This window comes from Larus michahellis, chromosome 2, assembly GCF_964199755.1.
Source record: "Larus michahellis chromosome 2, bLarMic1.1, whole genome shotgun sequence".
In the NCBI taxonomy this organism is placed as follows: domain Eukaryota; kingdom Metazoa; phylum Chordata; class Aves; order Charadriiformes; family Laridae; genus Larus; species Larus michahellis.
In genome coordinates, this window is record NC_133897.1 from 55,295,876 (window position 1) to 55,309,801 (window position 13,926).

Here is a 13,926-nt window from a genome sequence, read left to right on the forward strand (position 1 = left end):
TGAGAAACGGAAGGTAATCAGAGCCAAATTACCACCTCTTTCCCCCCTCCCAACTAAGTTCTTCCACCCCATTAAGTGTTATGCAAATGCCCTACCCACCCCCAATATACACAACTCATTTTAGGAACTTAGAAAAGGTCAATTTCTGTATTTATATCTTTATTTAGTGAGTTATGGCAGTGGCATTTCTTCTGTTTTTCCATGTAACTACGTAATACTTCACAATATGTCTTCTTTACACCACTGTGATATTTTATCACAGCTATTTGGTCAGATAGCGGATATTTTGGTAACTGAATCTGTAATTTCTCTATGTTCAAATAGGATCACCCAACTTGTGTTAATAATTGGTCATTCCCACACCACGCTAAGCAGCGTAACTATGCTGAATCTTGTGCAAATTAGGAAATCAAAATGTAGAGACTTTAAATGGCTTGCTAGAGGACTTACCAAGAATCGGTAGCGAAGCCAGGCACAAAAAATGCACGGCATCCTTTCTGGATTTGTGATTTCTCCTCCAAGCGCTAGCCCAGTCCAAAACAAACGAGCACGGGATTATCACCAGAATGTATAGTATTAGAAGGCTGATGCTATTTTAAAAGTCATTTCAGATAAGGAAAAATGTAACAGCCAGGTTTTGCAAATATGGCAGGTTCCCAAGAGAAGGCTGTGGCTGCTGATGCCATAACAGTTCATCAACTGGATAAGCATCTACTTCTGTCTCTGCTAACAAGTCATAGAGCAGAATCAAGGCTGACATGTTTAACTACTTTTAATCTCTTTTCTAATAGGATTAAATCCATTATTCATCGAAATTTGCATATTTTGCAGTATGATGCAAAGGTGGGATTCTCCTTTATTCAATTACAATGCTTGTCATATAGAAGGGACCATAGCCTACCCAGCTCCACCAATGCACTTATTTCCAGCCATGGCTATTTTTCCATGTTTAAAGTTTTCTATGGAGGAAGTTTGGGACAACTGTTCTTTCACTTACTCTGGCTACATATAATTGCTTTCCTCTAGAACTTACTCAGGCAAACTTCTGTGGGCAGAATAAGATCATAATATTGTGAAAAGTCAGAAAAGACTTTTTTTTATAGACCTTTTTTTTTCTTTTTCCTATCTTGAAATATATCTGTTTTCCTAGAGTTGAGACAAAGAAGCTCACGTTTCACAGGTGTTTCAAAATTCTTAGCAGACCTGGAAAAACCCGAAAAAGATCGATTGCAAGTGGGACATTCTGATATCTCTCCCCCTGCCAAATTAAAATGCTAGCCTGTAGTTCATTAGAATGCTACCGACAACATAGCCCCAGGTAATGAGTTGTGCTAAAACACAAAGTAAATCTGAAGTGTGAAGTCTTTGTACCAAATCCTTGCAAAAGTAGCACAATGCTTTTGAACCAGTCTGCATAATACAGAGCTACCAGCAATATGCACTGAAACCAGAGAGTTAAATAAAAAAAAAGAAATCTCAAATCATATGCTTAAAAAATGGGAGAAACTGGTAAGTCGTGCCAGAAACCTAAATCGGATGCAGCCTAAATTGTGCAGCACAGTAAAATTCGCTCCTACAAAGAATTTACATTGAAGAACCCAGAAGTCGTCTTCTTCACCTGCTGAAGGTGAACTCTCTCCTGAATTTTAAATAATTAACAACAAATTGGCCATATTTATACTTCATTTTTCCGAGTGCAAATGAAGAAGCCGAAAGAAAAAAGGAGGAAAAAAAAAACAACCAACAAAACACAAACAAAGATCATCTCATCTGAAAAAAAAAAAAGAAAAAGCTGACTACTTGCTGGTTCCTAGTGGTAAGCCTTAAACCCTAGAAAGACGAAAAGAAATGGCAAGAGGAAAAAGAAGGAGAGAGGGAGGGGAAAGGCTCTTGGTAAGAGTCAGGGGCCGCCTGCAGACCCCCCCACCCCCCAGCCAGCCCAGGCCCCCAGGACGCCACATTGTTCTTCTACACCATCCAGGCACCAACTCCGCTCGGTGCCAGGGAGGAGTCGCTGAAATCCCTGGATCGCAGTGACCTCTAGGGGTAAACTCGACATCTGCAGGATTCCCCCCGCTTCTGGATGAAAAGGTTTTTTTCTTCTACACAAAAGGAGTCTCCCGAGGATTTTTTTTTTTTTAATTTTTTTTTTTATTATTATTTCCTAAGGATCATCCAAAAAATCCTCCACGAGGAGCTCTCCAGTGCATCCAGATATTTGAAATTGTGAATAAGTCTGACCAAAGACGAACTTGACACAAAAAGGTTCCTTCTCAGAAAACAGATCAATGTAATATGCTGAGTGAGAACGTGATCTCAGTGTGAAAAGAAAATGAAAAGAAATTACTTACTTAGACTCAGGCCTTCTGTCTGTTGAACGCAGTGGCAAAACTCCCGCTCACCTTAGTGAGTGAAGGACGCGATGGGTGACTGCCTTCCCTTCGTTTATTACTACCCAAAGGAACTCCAGCCCCAGTCCTGCAAGAAAAGCAGTGCTTTAGAGACTGAAACAGCAACCCTCGGCACCTAAAGGCAGGTCGTTTGTGAGTGTTGTTCTTTGAGAGCCCGTTCCCACTTTAAAACATCGAGAATCCGATTCCCATTTACTCCGAGATTCCTTTCTCTTGCCAGACCAGCGTAAAAAGTCTGTAAGGCAGAGTAACATGTACGCTGGCAGGTTGTGCTTTAGCACGCTCCCCACCGCATGAGGAATTAAAAGCTCAGTCCCTGTTATTTTTAAAAGTTGTGTAATTAATTTGTAGCGTGCATTAAAAAGCTCCAGAGAACTGGAATGGATTAAATTAGTGATTTTACTATTGTTCATCCAAGCTGTACTCCAGTTCTCGGGGAAAAGACAGGGGACTATATACTGGAGGTTGTAACTTCTAAATCCCACTTCCAGTCTTATACCAGCTGCCACTACGGTCCAAACTCTGACTTTCTGGCTCTTCGCAGGCTTCTCCTGAGGGGTGGCCTGGCCTGTATTGGTATTTCAGAGGGGAACATTCATAGGGAGAGGGGTTACACACAGAGAGACGATTTTCTGGTCTTTTCACTGGCCACGGAGGACTTTCTAATGCTAGCATAAGTGGAGGTTGGCTGCACATCTTCACGCCCTGGCAGAACCTGAGGGGTTCTCACCACAGGGTTGGCCGTGGTGCCTGAAGACACAACTTACAAAGCCTTATGAAGTCCGGACATTAGATGTTTGGATCTGATGCATGAGATGAGTGCAGGAGGAGGAGGAGGTGGTGCACAGCGGGCCCAAGGAGAAGCCAGAAAATGTGGTGCTCTGTTCACATGGGTGCTGAGGAGCGGGCGTCCGCCTCCTTCCACCATAGACAATCCTTGTACATTCAAAGGTATTTAGGCAACTGATCTGCTTATTATCCCAATGTGATTTTACTGCTATTAAAGATTCAAATAATATGAACCCCCCTGTAGAAAAAAAAAAAATCACAAACAAAAGAGCAGCTAGTTAGAAGCCGACTGGATTTATTGGACACAAGACCACAGACGGGGGAAATACTGCTTGGTGTGTATATATATATATATGAAAAAATGGCCCAATGCTTCTTTAAGCAAGGGAGAATCAGAGCAAAACAGCCTTGCAAATCAATCATCCATTACAAACCAGAACATATTGGCATCTCAGTCTGCAGTCACTCAGGATGGGGGCGAAGTCTCCTGATGCCAGCATTGCTCCAGGCTTTCTGAGACATCTGGTCATTTCACTGAAAGGTGAAGACTCCGAACAGAAGTGAATATACATGAAAATTAATTTAAAAGAGGGGGAAATCCTCTCGCTAGCGCTGTTGGGATGATTTCAGGAAAAAAGGGAGTCAGTGCAATGCAGCGCATTGACTGAGCAACGAGGCGGAGTGTAACTGAGCTCCCTGCACAGAGCAAAACCAGCATCCGAAGCCATTTGATGGTATTTTCATAACCTTACTGGGAAACTGGGTAAAAGAAACAAATAATACAAATAGACATTAACCGACATAACACAAGAGGTCGCTCTAGAATAGAATTACCCGCCTTGACAGCTCCCTTTAATCCTGTGCGGTGACAAAACCCCAGCAAACAGCTACCCTGTAGTGCAAGAAAGTTAACGCCAGATTGCAAATCGGGTTGGGGTTTGGGTGTTTTTTTTTTTTTTTTTGCCTGCGTGTGGCTTTTTCAAACATACATAATGCTCATACATCCATGGACAAAACTGCTATTGTGTTTTTTCTCTTCTCCCTCTGATACTCAGAAAAAATAATCAGATGGAACCAGATTTGAGCTAATAGCAATGTGCCAGGGTGGGACCAGTTCCCGTGGAAGGAAGGGAAGGCATCTTCATCAGTTCTGTTCATTCGCTGGGAGAAATATTATTGCCCACAATAAGTAGCGCAGCTTCGCTTCACATACAGGGGTTATCAAATATGGGGTGGTCACCAAATAACCAAAAACTGAAGATCAATCAATGGAAAAGAACCAAATCAAGGTACAGCGTCTGACAACAAGGTCCACTGATGTCCCCTGAGTGTCTTTACTCTGTCTTCAGCAGCTTTAAGTCTACCTTTGTAAATGAAATCTCCTCAGCCATGGTTACTTTTCTTCTACTCGATTCCCATGTTCACAAGGAATTGAGTTATTGCCTGTTTTCTAGTCTGTGGAGCGACGCTGCCTTCGTTAAACATTGGCTCTCAGCTCCTTCCTCAAATTTATGACTCTTCCTGCAGCATATGACTTTCTTTCATTGAAAGAAAGCTTGTCATTTTGTTAATAAAATTCACATTTTCAAAGAAAGAAACTAAAACCTCTCTTCTAATTGCCTACACTCATATAAACTAATGATGCTAGGTTGGTAATGAATATGACAAATTCCTGTGGTAATTTGCACTTCACGCTGGCTCTGTGTGGGCTTGCAATAACATTTGCTACACTAAAAACACGAGGTGAAATCTTGGCCTCATTTGAATCAATGATTTTTTTATGTTGGTTTTTTTTTTTTTTTTTCCCCTCTTTCAGCCTCCGCAGGGCTGTGCCGCGATGGTGCCTACTGAATTCAGTGGCATTATCTGCTTGATTGCTGTGAACACGGCCATATGGACGTATCCTTTGCCACATGGCATCACAAATGAATATCTGATTTTCCCCCCCCAAGAATTATAAGATGTTATGCTATGTGGTGGTACCATAAAATATTTAGGTTAAGTCCCTGCTCCTGCCAAAAATCAACAATAAAGAATTGCGGTGAGTTCAAAGGGACGGGATTTCACCCTAAACCACGCAGAAGGGCAGCCCGCTAATGGGGGAGCACGGGGGACTTCTTTCAGCTTGAGTCCTGGAAGCAGCTTTGATGCCACAGTACTGAGTCTTCATTCATGCAGTGTGTTGCCCTTTCACTGCTCTTTCCCAGCTTTTGCCTGCTTTTCAACCCAAGAATTTTCTGCTTTTTGCTACGCAAATGTAAGATTTGGATTTTCCCTCCCTCTTCCCCTAAAGTAACGGGCAGCCATCAATTCCGTGACAACGAGGGAAAGCTGAGCAGCTTATGATAGACATGGAATCAGGCAAGACTCCATCTCGCCTCTATTATGTGAATCATTTATGGCTTACTAGCAAAATTTCTCCAGGAAAGGGGTGAGCACTCCTCTGATTTCCTCAGTTTCCTGTTATTTTATTCAGGATTTTGTTGTTAAAGCAATTGCAACATTATTTGAGAAAAAAAAATAATAACAAATACGGAGAAAATAAGAGTATGGGAAGGAGGAGGAAACGTCTCAGTGTGAAAACACAACATACAGCTGGGGAGTGTCTCAGAAATCTTCCACTTCAGTCAGCGCCGAGGCAGTATTCATTTTGCATTAAGGAGTATGTCCCAGTTGCACGTCCTCCAAGATGTGGGCCATATAACCACCACAGAAAATTTTCACGCTTAGCACTTCTTTTAAAAATAAAGTGCATTGGGGCCAGTTTAGCCAACGACCTAAATAATGCTGAGCTTTTCCCTGACTTCTTTCTCCCTCCCTCCAGCCCTTAGGGTACACCTCACTTGCTGCCTTCCTTCGGATACCTCTGTTGCCTTCAGCTCCCCAGAGAATCAAAGCAGGTCTTTAAGGCTAGGTAATCATAGAATCATAGCATGGTTTGGGTCGGAAGCGACCTTAAAGACCATCTAGTCTTTAGACCATCATGGGCAGTGACACCTCCGACTAGGCCAGGCTGCTCAAAGCCCCATCCAGCCTGGCCTTGAACACCTCCAGGGATGGGGCATCCACGACTTCCCTGGGCAACCTGTTCCAGTGTCTCACCACCCTCACAGTAAAGCATTTCTTCCTAATATCCAATCTAAATCTACCCTCTTCCACAGGAATCAGCATCTGCTGGGTCCTTGCACAAGCTTCAGATTCCCAAAACTTTCAGCTTAATTTCCAGGCGTATCTTTGGGATGAGCATACCGAGAAGACAGTGAGGCTGATTCAGGTTTCACCCTGTAACCCTGGGCTTTGCGGGCCAGTGTGGCCGGTGCTCGCTGGCCTACAACTACCAGGAATCACCTTGGGCAGCATCCCTGGGCAAGCTACAGACAAGGGAGCAGTGGGTCCTGCTTAGCTGCATGGAGGACTGGCGCAGAACTGCTCTGGGGAAGATACAAAATATTCTGTGGTAGTGTGTGACCGCACAGACGTCTGGCACAAATAACAGAAACTTCTGTTTACAGGCTCCAGAAAATTCAGGAAAAGGACAGCTTTTCAACCACCCTGGGTTCCTCTTAATGCGCTTTTTGAAGTCAACACAAAGACAATAAATGCCTGAAATGTGTAACCAGCCCAAAACCCCAGTGGCTGCCAGTGAAGAAGTCCTACCCAGTCTTTTGCATGTAACTTCTAGTGCCGTGGCCACGCTACTTGGAGCCTGCTACAAGTGAACATGATAAAGTGGTGTACAAAAGAACTAAAAAAGGGCAGAACTAATCCTGGGGGTAGCTGTGGACAGCTGATAGCGTAAAAGGAGTTCAGCCAGAATAACGAACACAGCATAGCTGGAAAAAGGATGCAGTAAGTTTTTCTTTCAGTGTCATTTCTGCACCAAAAAATTAATTGAAGACGAGTAACTTTCTCGATGTGATGCTGAATCTAATAGGGAAATTGGACTGCCGCTTACACATCAAGGTGTCTTTCAAGTCACTTGTTCTTATAACTGTTGCGCAGAGGTTACTTGCTTCCTAACTAATGTAAAAATTGTAATTTCTTTTACGAGGTTATCACAGCTTTTTAACAATAAAGCGGTCAAGGCAGCAGAAAATATTTGGGTTTTCTACTTGTTGTTCAAGACCTGCTCACAAGCAGCGAGTAGCTCTGTGTACACAGGGACTTGGCTTCTCTTGAGTTTACATGGTGTCAGTTTTACCTCCAATGTTTCATTTGGCACGTAGCGCTTGACAGCACTAGCGCTGGACTGTAAAGTAGACAAATAAAGTTTTGTGGGGAGAAAATGTTCACTCAGAGATTCCATTGCTGAATATTGCAAAAACCTAGGAAAGGAATATTTAAGACAAGCCAGTGGGCAATCTTCATTCCTTTCCACTTCCACTATCCTTTCCAACTTCTTTATTTCCTCAGCCACTTTAATTCCCAATAAAAAATAAACCAATACATTAAATTAAAAACAAAAAAAATAATAAAATCTTCAGTCCCTAACATACTTTATCCAAAAATGTCACCAGGGTCTCTTTCAGCGCAGTTGGCTGAAGCTGCAAGGCTAATGTTCATGTCCATTAGTGAACATTACAGTTGGTCTGATCTCTAATTTTACAGTCATCTTGCCTTCAATAGCCTGTAGGTTTTCTTTGGCAGGCTGCTTGTAATGATAATGAATTGATCGCTGCTGGATTGCTCCAGAGCTACATGAGCTACGTAGGCAGTGGGCTTAATCCTCCTCAGATTTACATTCACTCGGCTGCTCCAATTACCTCCACTGTGGCTGTGCTGGAAGTGCTTGCCATAAAGAAATGAAAGCACCTAAACTAAACAAGATGGTTTTTTAACAACCAAATGTTTTAACATCTTTTTCTTTTTTTTTTCCCCACCCCTGTCTAGGATTCAAGGTCTATCCAGGTTTCAAGTAGTCTGAGGTTTGTTGTATCCATAATACAGTGTTTGAAGTCACAGACTGACACGAGGACGTGCCAAATAAATAGCAAAAAAAAAAAAAAAAAAAGGATCCCTGCCCCACCAATTTGGCAGTTTCTGCAGTCCCAGACACCAAGTCAATAAAATGAATGGATACGGGAAAGCAGAGTGGGATGAAACAGTCAGACACGGGGCATTAGAGTAAGTGCCACAGCAGGATGCTGTTGTGGTATTATTGTAGGCAGCATGAGAGACAAGCAATTTAAGGAGATTATCCTAATTATCCAAGGTGGCTTCGAATTCAGGATTCAGAATAGTGATTCAAATCCAGGACAAATGAGGAAAGTGTTATGTTAGAAGATACGACCCATATTTTCTTAACCTCGCCTACACTTTTAAGACTATTACAGCGCCCCACTGCTTGAGCAGAGCAGCAGAGACTCATTATTGGGCAAAGTTAGGCGGTTGATTTTTTAGTAATTTAGGTCAGACTAGTAAATATGAATTACAGTGGAAACTTGCCTGATATCAAAATGTATACTACTTTAAAAGCACAGCTATCATTCGAAGTGTGTTCAGAAGTGAATGCCAAAGAGAATGCTACATCATACTAGAACAACTTGCTTTTAAATTGTAGGGCCATTGTCACTTTTGCTAAAACCAAAATTGTGTGTTTCGTTCTTCTTTCACGCTCTCGGTGCCGATCGTGGAGTTTTCAAATGGCTGGCAGATTTTTACATTGAGATCAATCAGTAGGATAAAGATCAAAATCTTGTAGGACCTCCTAACCCTACAGAAGCTTTGGAGCATTTCTTTTATTTTACACAACAGGGTCTAGAGCTTGGAACACCTGGGCACTAGCGTAACATCAATGTACAAACAGCAGCAGCTCAGGAGACAGGTAGCTGAGTGTGCTGTTATTCAGCTTTAAAAGTACATATTTTTAATTACCCAGTATTTTATTTTATTTAATGTGACAAGTGTTGGTGGTTTACATGAAATGAGTTCTTGATGCCTGCCTAGTCCCTGGTAAAAAATTGCCAGCACTAAATTGATTACGGCTTTAGCCATAATTTCTCCTCTTAGACATGTCTGCTGTAAGAGGCTCAAGGACTAAGACTGATTCTGCTAAACAGCACGCGCGTGCCCACGTTACCATTGAGAGTCCCACTGAAATTTTACTTACAGGTAAAAATTAGGATCCAGCTTCACATTCCCACAACAGCACTTGTTATTTCAGTGTCTGCATCCCAGGCTGCATCAAAGAAAGCATGGCCAGCAGGTCGAGGGAGGTGATCCTGCCCCTCTACTTGGCTCTGGTGACACCCGACCTGGAGTACTGCATCCAGCTCTGGGGCCACCAACATAAGAAGGACATGAACCTGTTGGAGAGAGTCCAGAGGAGGGCCACAAAGATGCTCAGAGGGCTGGAGCACCTCTCCTGTGAGGACAGGCTGAGAGAGTTGGGGTTGTTCAGCCTGGAGAAGAGAAGGCTCCGGGGAGACCTTATAGCAGCCTTCCAGTACCTAAAGGGGGCCTACAGGAAAGATGGGGAGGGACTCTTTATCAGGCAGTGTAGCGATAGGACAAGGGGTAATGGTTTTAAACGGAAAGAGGATAGATTTAGATTAAATATTAGGAAGAAATTCTTTACTGTGAGGGTGGTGAGGCACTGGAACAGGCTGCCCAGAGAAGTTGTGGATGCCTCGTCCCTGGAGGTGTTCAAGGTTGGATCAGGCTTTGAGCAGCCTGGTTTAGTAGAAGGTGTCCCTGCCCATGGCAGGGGGCTTGGAACTGCATGATCTTTAAGGTCCCTTCCAACCCAAACCATTCCATGATTCTATTCAGATGCTTGTTGTGCCAACACTCATCACAATGCTGGTGGTGCTTTGAGGGCCTACCTGCATCCTAGGGAGAGGACCTGGTCCTTCACGGCTTTCATTCTACCACCTCTCAAAGCACTACATCTCCACTGGAAAAAAAAAAAAAGTGGGAAAATAAAGCATAAACATTTATTAGCAATTCACATTATGTGATTGCTGCAACACAAAGCCACGGAAGAAGCAGTTATCACCTGCTATGTTGAGACTCAAATTACAATTTCAAATTACAGTTCTTTGATGTTGTTTAGGTGGACACCTTTAACTTTCAGTCATGTTCCTGACTAGCCTTTAGCAGCACTTTAGCTTTTAGGACGAGCTAAGCAAAGTAGAATTTGTTTCGTTGTTGTTATTAATATTGTTGATTGGCATCTGAAGGGCAATTTTTCTCTGGGAACAACCTGGAATGTTTTGCTGCAGTAACATATGTTCAGGGTGGCAGAGAGAAGGTATTTGCTATCGACTATATGATCGGAGAACGCTAGATGGTAAAACAAATTATAAAGAGCTATGACAGAAGGAGCAAAAACTTTAAATGACAGAAACAAATAGAATGATTAAGTATCATTTTGGTGAGGCTTGAGATGACTCAAAATGATATTAGGAAACAGGCTCTTTGGAGTAGCTGGTATTGGATACTTGGGATATTTGATATTGGGAGCCTCTCATAGGTTTAGTCTGAAGTATTAATTTTCTTTAGAAGTAGTTTTTTGGGGAGGCAAAAGAGCTATTGGAATAATCCACTGTCCAACTGTAAAAGAAAAGACACAAAGATCAAGATTAAAAAAACCCCAAACTAGTCTCCTCAATCTTCCTTATTCTCTGTTATTTTGTTCTATTATTCTCTCTGAGGCAGATGACGTGGCTTACATGGAATTTTCCTTATATGGAAATAGGAAACACTTGTGTTATTATTATTAAAACCACTGAAACAAAACAAAAAAGAGCTCCCTTAGGAAGCCAGAGGACATCTCTGGTGCCATAGCTCACCTGCAGAATTTCCTGCCCCTGCCTTGCTGATGGAGGCCAGTTGAAAGCCACAAGGATGTACAAACGCCTGCTCTGCACCAGACCTAAGGTCCATCTCGCCAAGCATCCTGTCTCCAACACTGTCTGGGGGCAGACACGAAGAAAAAAGAGCTGGTCAAGTGGGGACTGACATTTCCCCAGTACTCTCCTTCTGCCTCCAGTGCAAAAATCACTGGGATTTCCTGGGCCAGAGGTGATCTATTTTCTTTTAATAGCCATTAGTGGATTTTTCTTTTGCATGTCTGTTGGTTTCGCATTGAAAGCATCATCAATGAGGTCAAGTCTGAGTATTTTCCTGTGTATTCTACACATCCCAGAACTGCCCCAATTTACACATACACATCCTAACCACTGAGGGACGGCATGTTTTGCCAGTATAAAGGTGCATGCATTGCTGCTTCATGAGAATGGCAGGATTCCGTACTGTTATAAAAGCAGTTTAATCCATCTAGAATTCTCCACGCCAGGTGTTACGGAAATATCTCTAAAAAATTTACAGCTATAAATATAATAAACACATAAATGCAAAGCTAAATTTAAATCAGAGTCATGTAGGTCTTAGTTAATTGAAAAGTCATTGAACGTGAATAGGATAGAATAGTTTGGTTGGAAGGAACCTACAAAGATCATCTAGCCCAACTGATTTGGTAAATAGTACTTGAGCAATTTCCAAGAGCCTTAGCCTAAACCCAGTGCTACTCTACCAAGAAACAGCAACATCAAGAGTTAACTAGTGAAATAAATTAAGACAGAAAGAAAGAACGAACTCCAGATTCTTTCATGGCACTTAGCCTACACCATTCTTTCCCTAGAACATATGTGGGTTTTACATTTTGGCTATTTTATTGAAGAAAAGATTATTCCAAACAGAAATGTTTAATAACTAACAGTGTCCCTTTCGTAGTATATGACAGCTTTTGTTACCTGTTGCAAAAATAAGTCATTATTTTTAAAAACACTGCTAAGATTTTATCACCCTGTTGTAAGACTCTTGTTCTTTGTACGGTATGCCAGCACTCAGACGTACATGACAGCTATTCAAGTCGGAAAATTAACCAAAGAAATCAATTAAAATAACATTTCCAATGCATATTAAGGTAAATTAGGCTGGCAGTCAGAAAGATAAAGAGAAGCGCATCATTCAATGGGCAATGTGCTCCTATGCCAATCCAACCCTATTGCACACACGAAAAAAACAAGGCCATCTTAAATGAGTACCCACTGAAGGTGACTTTGGCCCATCCGGTACCAAATACCTGTGTGTTTTATGAACTTTCAGATACTGAGCATCTGGGGAGATACCCATCTTGTTAAATAAAATGTGCACCTGGCCCCTTAATTACCAGCTATAATCAACAACTTCACCATCTCAGAGCCCTTTTTTTTCTACCCATACCACACTGCTGAAAGTAATTAGACAATAACTAATGGTGCTTTAAGTGCATGGTATCTTAGGAAAGACTCCAAGCATAAATAAGACCAATGGGTGGTTTGGACACCTAGCATGTGGTCAGCACTAGTTAGGAATTTTCTGATGAAAATACTCACTGAAGTCAAACTGCTTTATGCATTTATATATCAGTTTCAGTTAATTTCTATTAAAATACAGCCAGAGCCTCCCATAGGGAATCTCTCTGATTCCCTTCCAGCTCACCTAGCGTGAAAGCATCATGGTCCAAAGATCTACAGCTCCAGACACAGCCCTGAGATCCTTCCCTTCTGCTCATAACAACCTTCTCCATGGGGCATATATGATATTTGGGTTCCAGACTCCACAAAATGGTAGACGAAAAGCTCTTGAGAAAGGTCATTTGTGCTAGAGTTTTGAATGATGCTTTTCATTCAAGACATCTCGTAGAGAGCTAGTAACCTTCATGGAGCCAGGAGAGCCAGTCTTATGTACAGGTGATGTACAAGGCATCAGACAAGGAATTTGATACCTCACCTGGAAAATAGTGTCTTCTTCCAGTCACTTATATTCGAGAAAGATCAACTCAGAATGGGAAGGAAGGAAGGGATTTATTTAAATTAAAAGATGCTGTTGGCAAAAAAAGAAGCTGGGATGAAAATTACCATTAACAGCATCATCAAAATGAGGTGCTAGAATAGTCTTTTAGCAAGAATAATGAGGAAAAGAAATTTAACTGGTTCTACTGGACCTTGTTCAGTTAGTTGAAAGGAAATATATGGAGCAGCTGCCAATGAAAATAGGAAAGCGGGCTTGAGGGCCTTCCAATCCCATGTTCCTAATGGCATCTCAGAATTTCCAAACAAAATGTTTACATTATTCTGAAGGGCTGAGGCTTTGGCAGGCTTGGCCTTTTTATGTGATTTGTCCACATCCAAAATAATTTTCAGTCATATACACATGTATCTAGCTATCAAACACACATCCATCTGTCTGTCTATTTATCTACCTACCTAAGACTACACATTCACTAGTGTTTTGATAGGGTACACTTCAACCTGGCTAATAAGTTAAATGAAAAGGAAACTGAGGAAAGGACCGCAGTGTCCGACACCTTCTCCCCAACAGGCCTCAGAGCTACTGACGCAGCTGGGAAAACTGCCAGGCTTTCAGAAGGACAAATCTTTCTTTGGGTCTGAAACAAAAGTGACATATTGCAAACTAAGTGTAAGTTGGGGGAAAAAAAAAAATCACTTAATTTAAGTTAGCCTTCTTATTCAGAAAAAATGATGGAAAAGGGTAATAACACTTACAAAGCAGAGGAGAAACTTAAGACACCAGGTGAAAAAGCTGGTATTGTCTGTAGGATGGGAATGAGAGTGGGACAAGCACAGCTGAGCAGGCAGTGGAGTACGAGACAAGGTTATTGTAGGGTGACATGGGCCACCTGGTCAAAGTGAAGCATGGGTGTCTCCTTTGATGAAGC